At 45.9% G+C, this 21579-nt stretch overlaps 1 pseudogene; it reads left to right on the plus strand.

Moving 5' to 3' along the window:
• The first annotated feature begins 726 nt into the window (after window positions 1-726).
• On the plus strand, window positions 727-1086 carry LOC112132348 (small ribosomal subunit protein uS10-like; annotated as a pseudogene).
• The last annotated feature ends 20493 nt before the right edge of the window (window positions 1087-21579 follow it).

Consider the following 21579-nt stretch of genomic DNA (forward strand, 5'->3'; position numbering starts at 1 on the left):
AGTCCACCCCTCAGCTCAGCCGGAGCCCTGCCCCTGGGACTTGGCCTGCATCCTGAGGAGAGGTGAGTGCAGGACAGGGACCGGCCTCACCTGCATCTCTGCAGCGGGGCACTCCTCTTTCTGCCTTTCACCTGGACAACTCGAGCCCAACATTTGCAGCTCAGGCTCTCTCCTGGGGATCCTTGAATCCCCAAAACTGGGGTGGGTGCTCCCTATGCTTGTTTGTGTGAAAGCACAGATTATGCCAATTGATCCTGCTAGGCCCTTAAGGGCCCTTAAGGGACTGCGCTTATTGATCATGACATCCCCAGAGCCCCCAACAGGGCATTGTCCTGTTAAGGGGTGGCCACATGGCCCAGAGGCACAGAGCCCTGGTCTGGTGTCTGTGAAGTCTGCAGGGATAGAGGACATTGCCTTACAGGAGGTCTCAGGCCCAGGCACTGGCAGCCTCAACCCAGGCACTGTTGGCATTGGCAAAGAGCAGCTGAACCCCGGGACCCCCTGCAGCAACAGCAGCTTCCAGGCTCTGACCCAGTGACAGCTCACAGCACCGGTCCCAGGAGGAAGACAGGGAGACAGCAGGTGTAGGTGACACCGAGCCTACGTTCTCCACCACTGCTGAGACAACCCTCTTGAAATAGTCGCTGATCCACAAGCTCCTGCTCCTGACTAACTGCTGTTCGCTCTCGCCGAGGAACAAGTCGGCCAGGAAGCCGCACAGCAGCCATGGCTTTTAAGGATACCGGAAAAACACGTGTGGAGCCGGAGGTGGCAATTCACCCAATTTGAATCACTCTAACAAGCCACAGTGTAAAATCCCTGGAAAAGGTATGTGCTGACTTGATCCGAGGAGCAAAGGAAAAGAATCTCAAAGTGAAAAGACCAGTTGGAATGCCTACCAAGACTTTGAGAATCACTACAAGAAAAACTCCTTGTGGTGAAGGTCCTAAGACATGGGATGGTTTCCAGATGAGACTCCACAAGCGACTCATTGACTTGCACAGTCCTTCTGAGATTGTTAGGCAGATGACTTCCATAAGTAATGAGCCAGGAGGTGAGGTAGAAGTCAACATTGCAGTTGCTTAAGTCAACTGTTTTAATAAATTGATTATCAGTTGTTAAAAAAAAGAAAAAGAAAGAAAACAGAAATAGTTAGAGAGACTTCCACAATGAGCAAATGGAGTTCCCGGAATGGCAGGTATAGGCAGTACCCTAGGACCACTGTGTGTGACCATTCAACTATTATCTTGACCCTGATTTCCCCACAGTCATCTGGCCCAAAAAACATGGATCATACCAAAATCACCAGTTAGTCATGTTTCTAAGAAATAATCTCTCCATCAGATAAATTGCAGCCTGTTCATAAGGCTGAGATGGTGCCTATTCACAATAAGAAATTAAGGTTCATTGGATAGGTCCAGTGCTTCTTGGCCCTTCACCCAAGCCCAGAAATTAAGTGTGAATGTTATTTAGTCATCACGCATTGACGACTAACAATTTTTTTTTTTTTTTTTTTTTTGAGACAGAGTCTCGCTCTGTCACCCAGGCTGGAGTGCAGTGGCGCGATCTCGGCTCACTGCAACCTCCGCCTCCCAGGTTCAAGCAATTCTCCTGCCTCAGTCTCCCATGTAGATGGGACTACAGGTGCCGGCCACCACGCACGGCTAATTTTTGTATTTTTAGTAGAGATGGGGTTTCACCACGTTGGTCAGGCTGGTCTCGAACTCCCGACCTCAGGTGATCCGTCTGCCTCAGCCTCCCAAAGTGCTGGGATTACAGGCGTGAGCCACCATGCCCGGCTAAACAATGTTTTTTTAATCTTAAATCTTAGACAAGTTTTTCATTTTGTTGTGTGTGTGTGTGTGTGTGTGTGTGTACGTGTGTGTGTGTGTTGCTGTTGTTTTGTTATTTCATTTTACCCTGCAGGTTTGTGGCAGAATCAGCTCAGAGGTCAGGATTCAGGAGAAGCCCCGAATCACTCAGAGTCAGGTCCATAGTCTAAGTGGACAACAGTACCAGGTGTCCTGTCCTCCCTGAGCAACTTGATAACACCTTCTTTTTCTTGAGATAGAGTCTCACTCTGCCACCTAGGCTGGAGTGCAGTCTTGGCTCACTACAGCCTCTACCTCCTGGGTTCCAGTGATTCTCGTGCCTCAGCCTCCTGAGTAGCTGGGACCATAGGCACGCGCCACCACGCCAAGCTAATTTTTATATTTTTAGCAGAGATGGGGTTTTGCCATGTTGGCCAGACCAGGCTTGAACTCTTGGCCTCAAGTAATCCACCCACCTCAGCCTCCCAAAGTGCTGGGATTATAGGCATGAGCCACCGCATCCAGCCTGATAACGCCTTCATTTCTGAAAGACTCAAGACACAGCTTGTTGACCAGCCAGCTTGACGTTCTAGACCCTGTGACAGGCTTTTTGCCTGTTTGAGTAGTGTAAATAAATTAACCCGGGGTTTAATCAATCAGTCTCTGAGACTTTCGTACTTTCCCAACACTGTGCCTTTCCTTATACTGCAGCCTCTTCTGGGAGAGTTTGTAGCCTCTGCGTCTGGTCTGCATATCAAGGCCGCACCCTCTGGTTCTGACATGGAGATCCTCCATGGAGATTTGAGAGCCTCCTAGGTCAGCACTGCGGGAGGGAGAGAGGTACAGGGAAGGGGCAGAGAGAAGTACAGGGGAGGGACAGAGAGAAGTACAGGGGAGAGCCAGAGGGGAGGAGCCGGTTGTGATGCAGTCTCAGGGAAGAAGGCTCAGTTGAGCCCATGGGGAGTCCTGAAGATGAAATGACCTCCAGAATGTTCCATAGTAAGGGTGCGGTGTGCAGAATCGAAGAGAAAAATCTCAGAGACAAAAAAAAAAAATGCTGCAAGAAGAAATAGGAGCTGCTCCAGCAAAATGACCTGACCTCGGCTTTGGGCAGTGAAGTTTGAAGGAAACACCCTCCTCTTGTCCTGTGCAATCACAGGACACCTCAATCTGCCCCTCCTGTGTCCCCAGGTTCATTGAATAGTTCCAGTGCTTCTCGGCCCTTCACCCAAGCCCAGGGCCCCTGGGTAGCCTTTGCCTCTTTCCCTCCCTCCCCACATTCAATGCATCAGTCAGTCTTACTAGCTTTAATTCCAAATAACTTTTAATTTAAAAAGGTTGAGTGCCAACTACTTCACTTGCCCTTATTTCATCTTGAGACATGTGGTGAAATGGGCATTAGGGTTCCCAGCTTCCACGATGCAGTTTTTAGGGCTTCGCTGGGTTTGGGGACTGTCCCAAGCTCCTAGGAGAGTCACTGACAGAGCCAGGGTGTGGCCTGGGGTCTTTGACGCCACTTTGATGTACTTCTTCCAGTCCGCAGCTCAGTCTTCTCCTTCAATTGCGATGTTGCAATTGAATAGAAATCTGCGTCAGCCCACACTCCACTGAATGAGTACCTCTTTAGAGTCGGCTCATTTTATTTCGGGTTTTAAATACGCGCCCCCTCCCCATGTGACGCTCATCAGTAGACAGAACCTCATGCCTCTGGGTTCCCTCTCCTATCATTCACCGTGATATCAAAAACACTGTCTTGGCCAAGCACTGAACATAGAGGTGGGGTATGAAATTGCTGTGTATGCAGTCAAGCATCCTGGGCTGGGAGTGGGCCAGTTTTGTGCCCTGCATCTCTCTGTCCGGACTGCCGCTGCCCCATGTCTCTCTGTCTGTCCTCATGGCCACTGTCCCAACAGCCACAGCCCCATGTCTCTCTGTCTGTCCAGGTGGCTGCTGTCCCCTGTCTCTGTCTGTCCTGATGGCTGCTGCCCCGTGTCTGTCTGTCTGGACAGCCACTATCCCATGTCTCTCTGTCTGTCCTAACAGCTGCAGCCCCATGTCTCTCTGTGTGTCTGGAGAGCCACTATCCCATGTCTCTCTGTCTGTCCCGACGGCCACTGTCCTGGGTTTCTCTGTCTGTCCCGATGGCTGCAGCCCCGTGTCTCTCTGTCTGTCTGGATGGCCACTGTTCCATGTCTTTCTGTCTGTCCCAATGGCCACTGTTCCGTGTCTCTCTGCCTGGCTCAGTGACCTTCGTCTTCTGCTCATTCACATCCTGCCTGTGCTTCTAACAATATGGACATGAGCAAGGAATCAACCCTCCATGGCTTAAGCCAGGAAAGCAAACTCCACGACAGACTCCAAACTCATTCATTTATCAATCAAGAAAACAGGAAGCACCTATAAGGTCTTCAGGGAACTTCAGCCCAACGAGGGGGAGAGAAAGCAAAACATGGACTTAGGATGAGGTATCATGAGGGTTTGGGTGCAGCAAACCCAGGGTGTCAGCAGAAAACCTAGAGGGGAAGGATCTAAACAGAGTCTGAGAGGACACCTCAGAGTTATCCAGGCAGACAGGGAGGAGCATGCCATTTCAGATAAAGGGAGCAACCATTGTGAAACAAATGCCCCTTGGGGAGATGCTAGCACCACGGCCAGTCCTGTTTCACACCCACTGGGGGTGCACTGTCTGCTTCAGAGATTTCCTTCTAGATGAAGGCGGCTGCACGGATGTAATGCTCCTGGCCTCTGCAGGCTTTCAGTGGAGGTGGGGGATTGATCTGATGGGCAAGTTGGGAGGGAACTCACAGGGAGGGAACTCATGCCTGCCTGTTTATGAAGGACAGAGCACAGGTCTCCCCAGACCCACTGCCCCCGTGGAGACATGCACTGCCTGCACTGTCCAACCGCCAGGGGCTGCAAGCCCAGGTCTGTCCTCCTGGGGTCTGGTGTCAGGAAGCCCGTGGGGGCTGCAGGCTCTGCAATCAGCTCTGGCAGAACTAGGGCCTGCATTTGATCTTCTTTGTCTCCTCTTTGTCCTCTGTCAGTTGTTCCAAACTCAGGGTGCAATTTCCTGAGCTCCCCAAATCCTAACCCCATTAGGGGCCGCTTAGATGGCTGGGCCCCTTTCCCACCTTTCAGCATCATGAGCGGAGCACCTACTGTGCAGCTGAGAGGGAAGCTGTGTTTGCCTGATGCCTTCGTTTTCCAGGTGAAGGGGCTGAGGCTGAGTCACACACTCCACAGGGATCAAGATCCTGCACGAAGGCCTGTGTATGGGCGTGTGGCCCGTGCAGTCACACAGGGACCCATCTTCAGAAGGGCCCTGTTCTTGGTTTAAGGATCTGCTGCCATCCTCTCTAAATTCTTAGTAATTTTTGAACAAGAGGCCCTGTATTTTCTTTTTTTTTTTTTTTTTGCACCAGGCCCTGCAAATCATGTAGTTGGTCCTGGGAGCAGAAACAGAATTAGAATTCAGGCCCCCTGACTAAGGCCAGTGTCTTTTTCCACCACCCCACTCTGGTTTCTGAATGCTGGTGAAGCTGAACTGCATCATGTCCCAATCATATTATTCAAAGCTAAAGCCAGAGGCCTGAGTGACACCTTTCCCAGCCTGAAAGCCCCTGATGAATGACATCACCAGATTTCCTAGTTGCTGTAACATTCCACCCCAAACAAGGGAGCTGCTGCTTTTTTTCCTAGTAAAAATCACCTCCTGGGGCACTTGATCATCATCCTACCTGGGGCTACAGGCAGCCAGTCTCAGAATCACCCAGAAGTTAAACTGGCATCAAGGCTTGGAGAGAAAATAAGGTCAGGAGAGCTCAGGAAAGTTTAGGAAAAATACAGGGGGCAAAAAGAACCTACATAAGCACAGAGAGCACTGCTGAAATTGAGAGATAGTTACAAACCTAAATAGGAGCCAAACAACTCCTCTGTGCCAGCTTTATGCCACATCCCTCTCAAGAAAACTATGGCACATGTCTCTTTTCAAAGATACACCATAAAGAGAAGTATGTTTCTTTTCATTCCAATGATAGTGCTTCTTAGCTGCAATAGTTAATCTGCAGCAAATTATGAGAAAAAGGGTGCCTTAAGCAGAGCAGAGTTTGCTACAATGGATGGTTTTTCCTGACAAGTTTGTCTGTGCACATTTCCTGAGATTCCCATTTCCTATAATACCTTGTACTTCAAGTTTATTCTCGTTGCATTATTAAATTGCAAGTGATCATGCTTCTCACTGCATTGGGACTCCCTCCACCATCAGCTGAGACCCCCCAAGCTCCTAGAGTAACTCAGAGAAGGAAAGGGCAGGCTGGTTCCCAGAGGCCCAGGGAAGCATGCCGGTCTGTGCGACTTTGTGTTCACACATCCCAGGTGTGGGATTCTGGTCCAGGAAACAAGATTCTCATCCACATTTTAGAAACCACAATTTTATAATACCTGCTTCTTTATTTATATTCAATCAGTTTAACCATTTGAGGAGTAAGTCAATGAAAATGTTTAACAGTTAAAAAACATACAACCACTAATTTTAGAATAAAATATTCAGAAAAAAATGTTAAGCTTTTAAATAGTTCATGTTCTATATCACCCTTTGGAAGATTCAGGTTTACCTAAATTTTGTATTAACGGGACAGCCGCCTTCTAAACAGAGACAGAGTTCTATAGGCACAAATGGGTGGGAATACAGTCCAGGTCTTCTGTTCACACGGACCTGAGAGAGCGCAAGTAGAAAGTCAGTGATTCAATTGCTTGGTGGATTAATGCCATTTCCCCTTAAGGAGATATTGCTAGATATTTTTAGGACTCAGAGGAAAATAAGAAATATTGCCTGATGTCTACCCATTCCATTCCAATTCTGTTTCAATGTTAAAATTTTCTTCTGCTAACATTTAATCTCTGTAGAGGGTCAGCTACTTAATGCAACAATGTTTCATTTCCATGGAAGCATCTGTTTGCTGAAGACATGGGGGTTCCCAAAGCAACCTATTGACATGGGATTTTGCAGTTCTTCCTCCCGAATTACCAGGAAGCCAAGGCTCACATGTGTGGGTGTCAGAGCTGACAACTGGCCTTGTCGGCGTCCGTCTCTTCCTCCACTCCCTGTCATGAAATTAAGTTCCTGCTGCTGGACAGCGTCCTGCTAACAGCTCGCAGATTGCCCCCACCTCTCAGGGCCTGTCTGGGCATCTTAGCAGCATCTGCTTCCAGCCTGCCATGCTCTAGACTCGTGATAGCTGTCTGCTGACTAGATGGCATTCCGATAAAGGGCAGAAAGGCAGAGTGATGTCTGTTCTGGGGTGTGTGCCAGGCACAGGGTGCGGGACAGTGGTGACGTGCTCTGCCTTTCCTCAGCCAAAACCACAAGCCCATGTCCCGTGCAGCATCCTCATGCGAGATGTTCCGTAGAGCCACTTCGTGGTTCTCAGCACACTCAGAGCACTCACTGTGGCTTTCAGCAGCACGAAACAGATGCTTGAATGGGCCAAGAATGGGCACGGTGGCTCAGGCCTGTAATCCCATCACTTAGGGAGGCTGAAGCGGGTGGACCACCTGAGGTTAGGAGTTCAACACCAGGCTGGCCAACATGGTGAAACCTCGTCTCTACAAAAATACAAAAATTAGCTGGGCATGATGGTGGCTGCCTGTAGTCCCAGCTACTTGGGAGGCTGAGGCAGGAGAATCACTTGAACTCAGGAGGCAGAGGTTGCAGTGACCCAAGATTGCACTCCAGCCTGTGCGACAGAGCAAGACTCCATTTCAAACCAAACAAAATAAAGAAACCCAAGAATGAATGAAGCATTTGAGACATTATGCGATAGGAGCTGAGGCTTGGGGGCAGGCACTGTGCTGCATGTTATCCCACTGTTAGTATCTTAATTTAAAGACAGGGACACAAGTTTAGGGAACAAAAGCAAATTAGGCAAGGTCTGACTCCAGGACCTGAGGCTCAGCTGCTGTCTGTGACTCTAATCCCCAAATTGCTTTCCACTGTCAGGAGCCCACACTCTCAGTAATGAAACTTCCTGTACCACTGGCTTCTTTTTTTTTGGATGGCATCTTGCTCTGTCACCCAGGCTGGAGTGCAATGGTGCCATCTCGGCTCACTGTAACCTCCGCCTCCCGGGTTCAAGTGATTCTCCCGCCTCGGCTTTCCAAGTAGCTGGGACTGCAGGTGCCCGCCACCGTGCCTGGCTAATTTTTCTATTTTTAGTAGAGACGGGGTTTCACCATATTGGCCAGGCTGGTCTCGAACTCCTGACCTTGTGATCCGCCCACCTCAGCCTCCCAAAGTGCTGGGATTACAGGCATGAGCCACTGCGCCCAGCCACCACTGGCTTCTTATGTCAGTATTTCTTGTACCAAAACTCAAGTGACTGGAGAAGGGAGGAGCCCCACAGGCTTCTCCAAGTGCATGGCCTGTCCATGGGCTGAGATGCAGCTTCCAGCCTCTGCGCTGTCTTTTCTTTTGTCCATATTCTCATATCTCCCATTCTAATGCTGTCTCTTATCAACCCAATTGAGTGACATGAAAGGGCACAGCTTCAACTGTGACTCAGGGGAGCAAGGGACAAAGGAGGAAAGAGGTTGGGGACCTGACGTCTGTCTTTGGTGTTTTCCACTCCCCACTGCTGCCTTGTCGCTGTGGATTCATTTGCCATCCTGAGGTCACCACAATCCTGGTCTGTCCGAAAGTGTGCTTCACTAGGGGTAACACTTCCCATGTGGGGCATGAATTGCAGGAAGGAGGCTCAGCCGGCCTCTCAGAATAACCTCCTTCCAGCCAGGAGTGATACAAGTGTGGGCATGAGGGATTCACCAGTTCTTGAAGGGTTGGGTCCTCTGGTGGTGTTGTGGAAGGAAGGCACCCCTAGCAAGGGAGGCGGCCAGGGAGGGCAGAGTCGCCTGCAAGAAGCTGCTTCCCCAGCCATATTTCTGGGGTTGTGGTTAAAGCTCAGTGAGCCAGAGCCTTACCAAGGAGGCTGATGGCCTTGGTCACACCCAGGGTGACATCCCAGACAGGTCACTGACCACAGAGCTGCTCCTCAGATGTTTAGGTCAGGCCCTCAATCAAGCAGCAAATTCTGAATTGAACCGCTCTTGGGAAATTACTGGCACTAGCTAAACCCACAGAAGTGTGTGTGTGTGTGTGACACACATACATGGACATTGAAAAATAGTAATAAAAAACACCTGGGTACCCACTGTCAGGATAAAAAGTAGCTATTACCAGTACCACAAGGCTCCCTGGTGCCTGTCTCCCATAGCTGTCTCCTTTGTCTGACTTTGAGGTTAAATGTCTGTGTGCTAATATGTTATTTAAGAATCGATCAACATAGATAGATGATAGATAGATAGATAGATTCCTAAACAACATATTATTAAGTTTAGGAAAACAGAGTAATAAGCACAAATTGAGCTGTATAAAAAATAGACTGTGTCACCACTAGAAAATGCAGATTCCCAGTAGAATAAGCAGAACAATCTGTGGGTCTCAGTCAGCCTTCAGCTTTCCCGAGAGTTTACAAGGCCTCTTCTAGGGGATCCAGAAGGGATATGTTGAATGAATTCTGACAGCCCTAGGGACCACCCCAGTGAGAACATCAGGCAGGGTGGCAGAGCAGCCAGGCTGTGGACCACCAGCAGAAATGCGGTCAGAGGGTGTGAACTGGTCGGTATTTTCTGGTTCAACTCCTGCTGCAAGAAGGAGGTCAAGGGTAATATTTTTTTGGATAGTACAAGGCCCACAGACCAGGATATTGAGAGAAGAGAAGGAGCTTCATCAACACACAGGCAAAGCAGCTGTGGTGGCCCAGGCTGGCCCAGGCACTCTGTCCTCAGGTAGAAAGATGCGAACAACAATGGCGGCTGTGACCTGGGGCTAGTGCCCCTCATGGATCTGTCTCAAGAGTCGCATGAGGGCTGGGTGCAGTGGCTCACGCCCATACTACTAGCTACTTGGGAGGCTGAGGCGAAAGAATTGCTTAAGCCCAGGGGTTTGAGGCTGCAGTGAGCCATGATTGTACCACTGAACTCCAGCCTGGGCAACAGAGTAAGATCCCATCTCAAATAAATAATAAATAAATAAATAAAAATAATTTTTAAGAGAGTCACATGGGTCTAATCTAAATGTGCTGTCTTCCATCAGTGCACATGGATGGTCCTGGATTCATCTCCAGTTCCAGAGGTTCCCAGAGATGCCTGTTCCTGTGCCTTTTGAGATCAGATTGTTTCTCAGCTTCTTCCTGCCAGGTGAGAGTCAATTTTCTAAGGTCCTCTCAGGTCAGTCATTGCCGTACCCATCTGCTTTCTGCTTTCCAATTCTTCAGATGTTGTCACTGTCATCTCCCCTCCTGCCCTGCCTATCTGGGTCTCTCTCTCTCTGTTATTACTTTAGTGAAGTTTAACTGAATATTGTTCTGGAAGGAACAAAATTAGACATGCATAGTTGATCTTCCACACTCTGATTATTCTTTTCAACTGCGGTTGCTGAATCAGATGGCAAGGAGCCTGTTTTAGTCCATTCTCATGCTGCCATGAAAGACTGAGTAATTTATAAAGAAAAGAGGTTTAATGTATTTAACGTTCATGGCTGGGGAGGCCTCAGGAAACTTGGAATCATGGCAGAAGTGGAAGCAGGCACATCTTACATGGTGGCAGGCAAGAGAGACTGTGTGGAGGAGGAACTGTCAAACATTTAATAAACCATTAGATATCACGAGAACTTACTATCGTGAGAACAGCATAGGGGAAACCGCCTCCACGATCCAATCACCTCCCCCCCTGGACATGTGGGGATTACAATTTGAGATGAGATTTGGGAAGGGACACAGAGCCAAACCACATCAGAGCCCTTTTGGCTGAAAGTCTTCCACAGAGGGTCCACACACCCATGCAGAATGAGAAGAGTTTGTTTCCAACGGGAACCAGCCCCAAGTAGTTTACAGAGTCGATTTTCAGCCTTTCGGTTTCGAAATGAGTGTCCCTTGAAACTGTTGTTGCAATGGATATGATGTTCCCCTTTCCCACTTCCCTCCCCACAGTCACCCTTCACCCACTTCATTAATAAAAGTCTCTTCTCTTCTTACAGGGACACTGGCCATATTGAATTGGGGCCCACTCTAATGACCTCATTTTAACTTACTTACCTCTGCAAAGACCCCCGACCTACTTCTAGGACTCCTCACGAAAGGACCTTTCAACATTGGTATTAACTGAAAAAAAAAAAGTGCTAATGACTAGATAACAAATTATTTTACAAGCCATGCAGTAATTTCTAAATGTTTGCTTTTAAAAAATTAGTTGAACAATCATTAATTTTTCTTTTTTTTGTTGTTTTTTTTTTGAAAGAGCCCTACATGTTTTTGGACATAACTCAGAAACAGTTCAAAGAATTGAGTGATACTGATTTACCAAAAAAAAAAAAAATCTTATACTTCCAACTGTTTGTTTATGTGTAAAGGGCAAAATTCTCAGAGCTATAGAAAAGAAAAATAAGCATAGTTTTTTGCGAATTTCAACTCATTCTAGCAGTGGAATATTTATGCTTAGACACATGAACTACTAGAAAAGTAAAGCAGCTCTATCCACCTAATTAAGGGATAAATTTTTGATAACACTTCCTCTTTATGTATAATATTTGTCCATCAAAATGTAAAATCCATTTGTGTTTTTGATCAATTATGTGCTGCTAGTGCAATGATAATGTGATCCAGAGGAAATTTTTAGCACCTAGATTCTTATGGTCACGGGATATAGACATATTTCAGTTCCTGCCCATGAACACATTTGTGTCTGATCCAGAGATGTATAATCAATAAAATACTTTCAAACATAATATGCTTTACATCAGATGAAATTCTGTGGGAATGAAAATGTGAGTTCAAGGAGAAAAGGAGGGAAGTAACATTTCCAACAGCTCAGGAAGAGCTTGTCGGTGGTGGTTCTGTTTTAATGGATGCCAGTACTTGTCAAATTACTATGATATTTAGAGTCCACTGGATAATTTCAAAGAGTGATGCTACTATTTTTTCTCTAAGTGTCAGTGCAGTTGACTCTGAACAACTCAGGAGTTGGGAAGCTGACTCCAGTGTAGTCGAAAATCCATGTATCACTTTTGACTCCCCATAAACTTTTTTTTTTAAACACAGAACAAAATCCTCTGTGAACATACAAACAAAAATCCTCAACAAAATACTAGCAAGTTCAACCCAACAGCACATTATTATATGCCAGGGCCAAGTCAGATTTTTCCCAGGAATGCAAGGTATAGCAACGTAAGAAAATTAATCAATGTGGTATACGCAGAAATAGAATGAAGGTGAAAATCCATTTGATCATCTCAATTGATGCAGAACAACCGCTTGACAAAATCCATATATCTTTAATGATAAAAACACTCAGTAAAATAGGGATGGCCAGGAACTTCCTCATCATAATGAAGGACCGTAGGTAAAACCCACAGCTAATGTCTTACTCAATGGTGAAAGACTAAAATCTTTCCCATTAAATTCCAGAAGAAGACAAGAATGTCTGCTTTCGCTGCTTCTCTTCAAGATTTCCTGCAAGTCCTAGCCACAGGAATTAGTTAAGAAAGTGAAGTGAAATAAAAGGCATGCAAATTGGAAATAAATAAGTAAAACTGTTTGCAGATGAAATGATTCTAATATATGAACCATCTAGAAAAACCCACACACACACAAATGATTACAGCTAAAAGGAATTTAGAGATGTTACAGAGTGTAAGAGCAGCATGCAAAACTCAAACATGTGGGCCTTAAACGTAAACACATGTTTCTATCAGAGTGGCAGGGACAGTTCACATGCAGACACACACAGGAGAAAGCAATGACAAGACAGAGTGGAGAGACATGTGGCCATGAGCCAAGGAATGCCAATAGCCACCAAAAGCTTGGAGGCAAGGAAAGATCATCCAATGGAGCAGGGATCCCCAATCCCCAGGCCACGGACCAGTAGCCCGCTAGGAGCCAGGCCGCACAGCAGGAGATGAGTGGTGGAAGCATCAGCGAAGCTTCATCTGTATTCACAGCAGCTCCTAATTGCTCACATGACTGCCTGAGCTCCGCCTCTGTCAGATCAGCAGCGGCGTTAGATTCTCGTAGGAGCACAAACCCTGTGGTGAACTGCACATGCAAGCAGTCTAGGTTGCACGCTCCTTATGAGAATCTAATGCCTCTTGGTCTGTCACTGTCTCCCATCAGCCCCAGATGGGAACATCTAGTTGCAGGAAAACAAGTTCAGGGCTCCCATTGATTCTACATTATGGTGAGTTGTAGAATTACTTTATTATATAACACAATGTAATAATAATAGAAATAAAGTGCACAATAAATGTAATGCACTGAAATCATCCCCAAATCATCCCCCCTCCCTGGTCCACGGAAAAATTCTCCCTGGTGCCGAAATGGTTGGGGACCTAGAGGGTGTGGCCCTGCCAACACCTTGATTTGGTACTGCTGCCCTCCAGAACTATGAGAGGTGAGTTTTTGTTTTTATAAACCACCCAGTTTGTGGTGATTTGTTACAGTAGCCTTAGAAAACTGACATAATGATCCTTACACCACTCTATCGATTTCCCCTGTGCCTTCTACATGAATTTCATATTCTCTATGGAGTTTCTTTTTCTTTTTTTTTTTTTGAGATGGAGTTTCGCTCTCTCACCCAGGCTGGAGTGCAGAGGTACATTCTCAGCTCACTGCAACCTCCACCTCCCAGGTTCAAGTGATTCTCCTGCCTCAGCCTCCTGAGTAGCTGGGACTACAGGCATGCACCACCACACCTGGCTAATTTTTGTATTTTTAGTAGAGACAGTGTTTTGCCATGTTGGCTAGGCTAGTCTCGAACTCCTGACATCAGGTGATCCAGCCGCCTCTGCCTCCCAAAGTGCTGGGATTACAGGTGTGAGCCACTGTACCTCACTCTATGGAGTTTCTGAATAATTAATACACTGTACTGAAAAAGAAAATAATATAATCAGCTCACCAAGGAAAGCAGGAGAGCCTACAATCATTTTCTCTAACATTACAGCATACACATAGCCATGCAGTTATTTGCATGTTCATGACCACCAATGACTAGAAGATGCCAAAAACCTCTAGGCATGGTTTTGCCTTTGAACCAATTGAGCCTCTTCATGGAGAATCACATCATGCAGTTCAGGTTTATACATTTATTTCTGCTTCATTCCATAAGTTAGAGCAGAGGGTCCCCAACAAAAGTGATGGTGATGGTTTATCACTTAGTACAAGTAAAGGAATTGGAGGAGGAGGAATAACTCTTCTGGATGGAGGTGGTGCTGGTAGAGGCTGGCAGGTGGTGGGGATGGTTCCCCACCTGCCTTTGGATGTGGTGGAGGAGGTCCTGGAATGTATGACCAACTCATGGGTCCATGTTCCTGGGTTTGACAGGGGGTCCATGTTCCTGGTTTGCATGCTGCTCTTATATTCTGTACCATCTCTAACAGAACTGGAATTCTGTTCTAAGGCCTTTGAATGTTTCTTCCTTTTCTTGCAGCTGGTTTTGAGCTTATGGTCAGGTTCTGAAGGCTTCATTTCTCTATCAGATGTGTGAAATCAGTGTATGATCTTTGTCTGTGCTGGAGTTGAAGTCTGGGTCCACACAACTATAAATCACACTTTGATTTTCTCACAATACTGTGACCTGTGTCCCTCAGGAGACCTTGGGCATTGTCAGCAGTCTCCTTTCGGTCCCTGTATAGATTGCCAAAAACTGACTGAGGCCACATGCCAGTGGGAAAGGCCCAACCCACTCTACCTCCCCATAAACTTAACTACTAATAGCCTCCTGTTGGCCGAAAGCCTTATTGATAACATAAACATTTCATTAACACATAAATAAACCAGTAGCTACATATATTTTATGCATTCATGACATACTTAGCTTTAAAACAAATTTTTTTAGTATTTTTAGACTATGTGGTTCATCTGTGAGTTTTTTCAAATTGTTACAAATCTCCAAAAATCTTTCCAATATATACACAGAAAAAAACCCACACATAAGTAGATTTGCACAGTTTAAACTTGTGTTGTACAAGGGTCAACTGTAGTTCAAATCCACTGGAAATTTCACCCTTTGTAACTATTTAAACATAAGAAAAAATTAATAACTTTAAAATGTGTGAGCTTACGAAATGGATTTGCTGATAGGAGCCACTGTGGCAGGCCCACTGGAGTGGGAGTGTGGTCAGGGGCTAGCAGCTGAGAAGCCCATCATGGGGGAACATGGCCCACTACCTACTGATATATTGAGACCTGGGTCCCACCCCACTCCTCTCCTCAGTTCCAGTGCATGTGCAGGGGTGGGCCTTGGGATATCTCACCCATAGCCATTGTCTGTCAAGCCCTGGTGACCGCTTGGGCTCCAAGACAACTGAGATGCACAGTCCAGCAATTCTGCAGGAATCTCAGGGCCTGCCCCACCTCCACTGCCCTTTCCTTTGGACTGCTGCTCTCTGGGGGCCCTGCGGAGCACTTTCTCCATGTCCCTCATCTGACAGCTTTCACAGCAGGTCTCGTGGTGTCAGGAGAGGGAGAGCTTTCATTTCCTGAATGTTTTCCATCCAGAGAGTGAGTTTAACCCTTCCTTTCTACCCCCATTCACCCTGGCCAGGGCCTCCCCACCTCCTCATTTTCTTCCCTCTTCCCAAGCATACTGTATTAGTTCCCAAGGGCTGCCATGGCAAAGTACCCCAAACAGGGTGGCTTAAAGTAACACATTGATATTCTCACAGTTATGGAGTTCACAACTCCAAAACAGAGGTGTGGGCAGGACCACGCTGTCTCCGAAGGCTCTACAGAGGATCCTTCTGGGCCTCTTCCAGCTTCTCAAGTTCATCGGCCATCCTTGGCATTCCTTCCTTGGCGACGGCATCACTCCAGTCTCTTCCTCCATCATCGCGGGCATTCTCCCGTGTCTTGTCCCATCATCTCCCCTCTGTACTTGTCTCTGTGTCTCTTATCCTTTCCTTAGGGGACGCCAATCACATTGGATTAGAGCCCACCCTAATGAACTCATCTTAACCACATCTGCCAAGACCCTATTTCCAAATAAAGTCACATTCACAAGTACTGGGGCTTAAGACTTCAACAGATCTTTTGGGGGGACCCATTTCAAACCATAACAGGGAAGGATGGTGTGTCAGAAAATTTCCTGGCCAGGCGCAGTGGATCATGCCTGTAATCCCAGCACTTTGGGAGGCCGAGGTGGGATGATCACGAGGTCAAGAGATCGAGACCATCCTGGCTAACATGCTGAAACTCCGTCTCTACTAAAAATACAAAAATTAGCTGGGCGTGGTGGTGTGTGCCTGTAGTCCCAGCTACTCAGGAGGCTGAGGCAGAAGAATCGCTTGAACCCAGGAGGTGGAGGTTGCCGTGAGCCCAGATGGCACCATTGCACTCCAGCCTGGGTGACAGAGTGAGACTCCATCTCAAGAAAGAAAGAGAAAGAGAGAGGAAGGAAGGAAGGAAGGAAGGAAGGAAGGAAGGAAGGAAGGAAGAAAATTTCACCTGCTTTTCACTTTGAAGGGTTATATTACCAGTTAGTATTCGGTATTAGAGAAACATGGATTTAGAACCTAGATCTGCCCTAATATGGAGCAACTTAATCTCTCTGAGTTAGTTTTCTAATCTATAAAATAGGTATAACATAAAATACTAAATTCTAAAAGTGTTTTGAATTCTGTATGAGCTCAGTAAGTGGTGTCTATGTAAAGAACATTTCTGGGATGCAGGCACTCCTAAACTTGGCTTCCCTTCTTTCTCCATGAACTCAAAATCCATCTCCCTTGTTTCATTGTTTTATTGTTTGGTTTGTTTCTATTTTAATCATTTTAATCATAATCCTTGGCTCACGGTACAGCATTATTAATCCATTATATCTTTTACTTTGTTTCTTTATTTGCATGTATGCTCTAAATGAACGCATATGAACTCACCACCCAACCCAAGAACTAGACCATCAGTTGTGAATTTCACCTAGCAACAGGCTTCACCCATAGCTCACCCTCCCACAAATTCCATCCAGAACTTCATATCGATCATACTTTTTCTTTGGCACCCTAGATAACATGTGAGTCCTTTGGATGGACTTCTCATTCACCTCCCTTCTACAGACCCTGCTCCTACAGACCCTTCTGAGTAGGTCACAGACTTTGTGACCCATCCACCGGCACCATTGCTAAGAACCAACAGCAATTCCTAATCAAAGTCCCAGTCTGATTTCTTCTCCTGGGAGTTTAGAATTTGTCTCCTGGGGCTCTGAGTAATCACTGCAGGGCATGTGAACTGACAGGCCTTGAAAAGCTGCACCTGGGTGGTCACATTTCTGCTGTGCACAAGTGGGGAAGAAAGATCTATTCCTTGCGGAGAATGAGAAACAAAGAAGATGGGGACACAGCAAAATTGAGGAAGAAGGAGCACATGGCTCCCCAGACAGAGCTGGAAAGAATGGCCTCTTGGTCCCTGGTTGCTTCCTAAATCTCGATTCTAGGCTGTCCCGTGGCCGGGCCATCTGTCCTTCCACTGATTTCTGGAGGTGCTGGTGTTGTTTGCTGAAGCTTCTTTGAGTGAGCTGCTCTACCTGACAACCAAATGGTCAGAGAACACAGCCACACTCGCATGGCACAAAGCCATATCTGTATCTCATATTCAAGCATTGGTTGACCAATGAATCTATGGCTTTTCTGAATCTTATGTCTGTATGCATCTTGTGTCTCTGAGCTAAAATGACTGAGACAGAGGCAGTGTGGAGTGGAAGAGCTAGCCATCTGACCTGTCCCCTGCCATTCATGAGCTCTTTCTGTTCTAAGAATTTATCCACTTTTTTAGGCTGGGCGCGGTGGCTCATGCCTATAATCCCAGCACTCTGGGAGGCCGAGGCGGGTGGATCGTGAGATCAGGAGATTGAGTCCTTCCTGGCTGACATGGTGAAACCCTGCATCTACTAAAAATACAAAAAATTAGCTGGGCATGGTGGTGCGCGCCTGTAGTCCCAGCTATTTGGGAGGCTGAGGCAAGAGAATCACTTGAACCCAGAAGGCAGAGGTTGCAGTGAGCCGAGATGGTGCCACTGCACTCCAGCCTGGCGACAGACTCTGTCTCAAAAAAAAAAAAAAAAAAAAAAAGAATTTTCTTTTTCTTTCTTTGATATTATTCGCCAGAATAGAGGTAGTGACCTTGAACTCCTTACCACTAACAGAAGAGAAGTACTATTAAATTCAACCAGAAGGGTATTGTGCAGCAAAGACAAATAAGTATATGTCAACCCCAGGCTTAGCAGTCCCATGGCTACACCACCAGCCACCAGAGCTATATCAGGAGACCCAAATGCTAATTTCTCTTCTTGTACATCTGACGTGAGACCTTCTGACTACAACTAGCAAGACTAGCTACATAATTTGCAGGGTCCAGTGGAAAGCAAAAAGGCAAGGTCCTTTGTTCAAAAAGTATTAAGAATTTTAGGAAGGTAACAGCAGAATATTAAACCAAATGCAGGGCCCTTCTATGCTTAGGGCCCTGTGGGGCTGGCTGCACTGGTTCCACACCAGTGAAGCTGGTCATGACAACCAGAGGAGGGGTGCATGGTTCTCTGCTGGCCAGGAGACACAGCCGTCTTAGTCACCTGCAAAGAAAGTATTTTCTGAGCCTTGCAATATAGTTTCTGTACCACCTGGGAGCTCCCATTCAACCCGTGTTGAATAAATGAATTGCCTGTGGCATGAGCTAATGGCTGATATGGGAATGCAAGATAATTGCTTCTCCAAACACCAACATGAAGAAAGGAGTGGTAAAGCCAGCTATTAATATTATGGGGATTCAAGACAGCATCAATAAATAGGCCAAGTCTAGAATTGGCTGCTACCTGGTCTTGGAAAAAGACAAGCAAAAATGATGTTTTAAAATGCATCAAAGACAGAGGAAGAATGGTCCTAAAGGTTGGACTTAAATGCCCATCGGGCCCTGGGGAAGTGATCATAAGTTAAGAAATAACAGGAGATATAAAACTGTTCCGGCCGGGCGTGGTGGCTCACGCCTGTAATCCCAGCACTTTGGGAGGCCGCGGTGGGCTGATTGTGAGGTCAGGAGATCGAGACCATCCTGGCTAACGTGGTGAAACCCTGTCTCTACTAAAAATACAAAAAATTAGCCAGGTGTGGTGGCGGGCGCCTGTAGTCCCAGCTACTTGGGAGGCTGAGGCAGGAGAATGGCGTGAACCCGGGAGGCAGAGCTTGCAGTGAGCCGAGATCATGCCACTGGACTCCAGCCTGGGTGACAGAGCGAGACTCCATCTCAAAAAAAAAAAAAAAAAGAAAAAGAAAAACTGTTCCACTGCCATTGTGCTCCTTGAACTCTTTGCCTCTGATCGATTCAGACCAACTGTTAAAACATCTCTGGGTTTACTCCAAAGCTGCTGGGTCAGAAACATGATTGACAGAGCCCTGGAATCTGCATTTTTTAACAAGGCTTCCAGGTGATTCTTGCTCACAATAAAGTGTAAGACACACTGGTATCAGGGACTGTAAATCCCCAACCTTATGTTTTCAGGAGACTATTTCTCCCCAACATGTTCAAAATATTATTCACTTCTGCAAAGAAGAGGATGCAACTGCCCCAGTGGGCACAAAGAAGAAGAACGTTGGGCAGTGCGTGAGGCGAGGAGGATTGAGGGAGCTAAATATGGGCTGAAACAACCCTCGGGAGTGTCTCAGCTGCCTCGTGGCTTCCCAAAATCTTTTCTTGATGGCGCAGGCATGACTTGGAATACTTCTCCACATTGCTCTGAAAGTTAGAGAAACACTTGTTGCAACCACAAGAATATTTACTGGAAGCAGGAAGTCGTGTTCAGCCATCTGCTAACCAACGTTGACTTACTTCCTCTGACCCTAAGTTACTTATCCGATCCGGGGGCTTGTGTGAACCAGACACTTTCTGAGGTCCACATCTAATATCTGAACATGGTCAGAGCCATGGGATCAAGTACAAAGAACACTAAGCAAGACCTTAGAAGACCTAGACTCAGTTAAGCTCCAGTTCCAGTTAGCTCTTGGATTTTGAGGAAGCTCCTTGACTTATCTGAGCTTCTTATCTATTGCTTTGGAAATTTTGAAATGGGGATACTAAACCTATCACCAAGAGATTTTGTAAGAATTAAATGAGAAAGTGTGAGTGAAAATACCTTGAAACATTTATATCAACAAAATGTCAGTCCTGGTCCCATGATTGTGACAATGCACGACGGGCCTCTTCGGTTGCATTCTTGAGTGTATCTTTCATAGTCCAAGAGGTGATATTCCTGGATAAAAAGTGTTATTCCCAAAAGTGGAATTTTGGGGTTGAGAGAATGTGAACATTTTTTAAGGCCCATGATGCATCTTGTCAAATCACCCTCACAAAAGCTGTTCAAATTTGACTCCAGCTAGCATTGTATGTGAATACTAGTTCCCACCACACTGGTCAACGTTGAGCATTACCTTTTATTTTCATGTTTCCAAATCTGGTCTTGTTGTTTAAGTTAGTATTTCTTAAATCTCTAGTGATAGCATTAAAAATAACATCTATTTATAATGCATTTGCATCTCTCAATAAATGTGACCTGCTGCCTCACTGTTGTTTCTTTTTTCTTTCCTTTTCTTTCTTTCTTTTTTTTTTTCAAGATGGAGTCTCGCTCTGTCACCCAAGCTGGAGTACAGTGGTGTGATCTCGGCTCACTGCAACTTCTGCCTCCCGGGTTCAAGCAATTCTCTTGCCTCAGCCTCCTGAGTAGCTGGGATTACAGGTGTGTGCCACCAGACCCAGATAATTTTTTGTATTTTTAGTAGAGACAGGATTTCACCATGCTGGCCAGGCTGGTCTCGAACTCCTGACCTCATGATCCACCAGCCTCAACCTCCCAAAGTGCTGGGATTACAGGCATGAGCCAACACGCCCGGCCTGCTTCTTTTTTCTAATTTTCTATCAGCATAGCCAATATTTTTCTGAGTTGCTACTTCACTCATCATTCTTTATGACATTTCTTGACACATTAAAAAAAAACTTTTAATTTTATGATAGTCAAAACATTCTAAGCATTGGATATGAGATAGCTAATATTGTTAATATAAATACATTCTTTACCACACTTACAGGATGGATTTTTCTACCCTTTCTCCAGCCCCCTTATGTTTTATTTTTTAAGATGGGGTCTTGCTCTGTTGCCTGGGCTGCAGGGCAGTGTCATGATCATAGGTCACTGCATCCTCAAACTCCTGGGCTCAAGTGATCCTCCCATCTTAGCCTCCCAAAATGTTGAGATTACAGGTGTGAGCTACTGTACCCAGCCCACACGCTTTAAAACTGTGCTTTGGAACAGTTTATATTGCACAGATATTGCAGACTTTTCAGATTTTAAAACAATAATCATAAATTGAACTACCAGGCCTTAGATTCTTATGTGGAAGTAATTTAAACAAGTTTCTCTTGGATGTTACTTTATAGATTTTTTTTCTTGTTAACTTCATTTTGATAAATGTTATTTTCCATCCCATAAAGGCTTTTAAATTTGAAGAAATATTTTAATTTTATCTTCTCTGCATATTATTCCCACATTTTTCTTCTTAATTTTGTATACTTATGTTTTATCTTTTTATAATATTTTTATATTGTATATCTATTCTCATTTCTTCAAAAAAGAAATATCGGTAATGCTTTAGGTGTTGAGGATACCCGGGGGAAAATAGGATAGGATTCCC

Source organism: Pongo abelii, chromosome 11 (assembly GCF_028885655.2).
Source record: "Pongo abelii isolate AG06213 chromosome 11, NHGRI_mPonAbe1-v2.0_pri, whole genome shotgun sequence".
Classification (NCBI taxonomy): Eukaryota; Metazoa; Chordata; class Mammalia; order Primates; family Hominidae; genus Pongo; species Pongo abelii.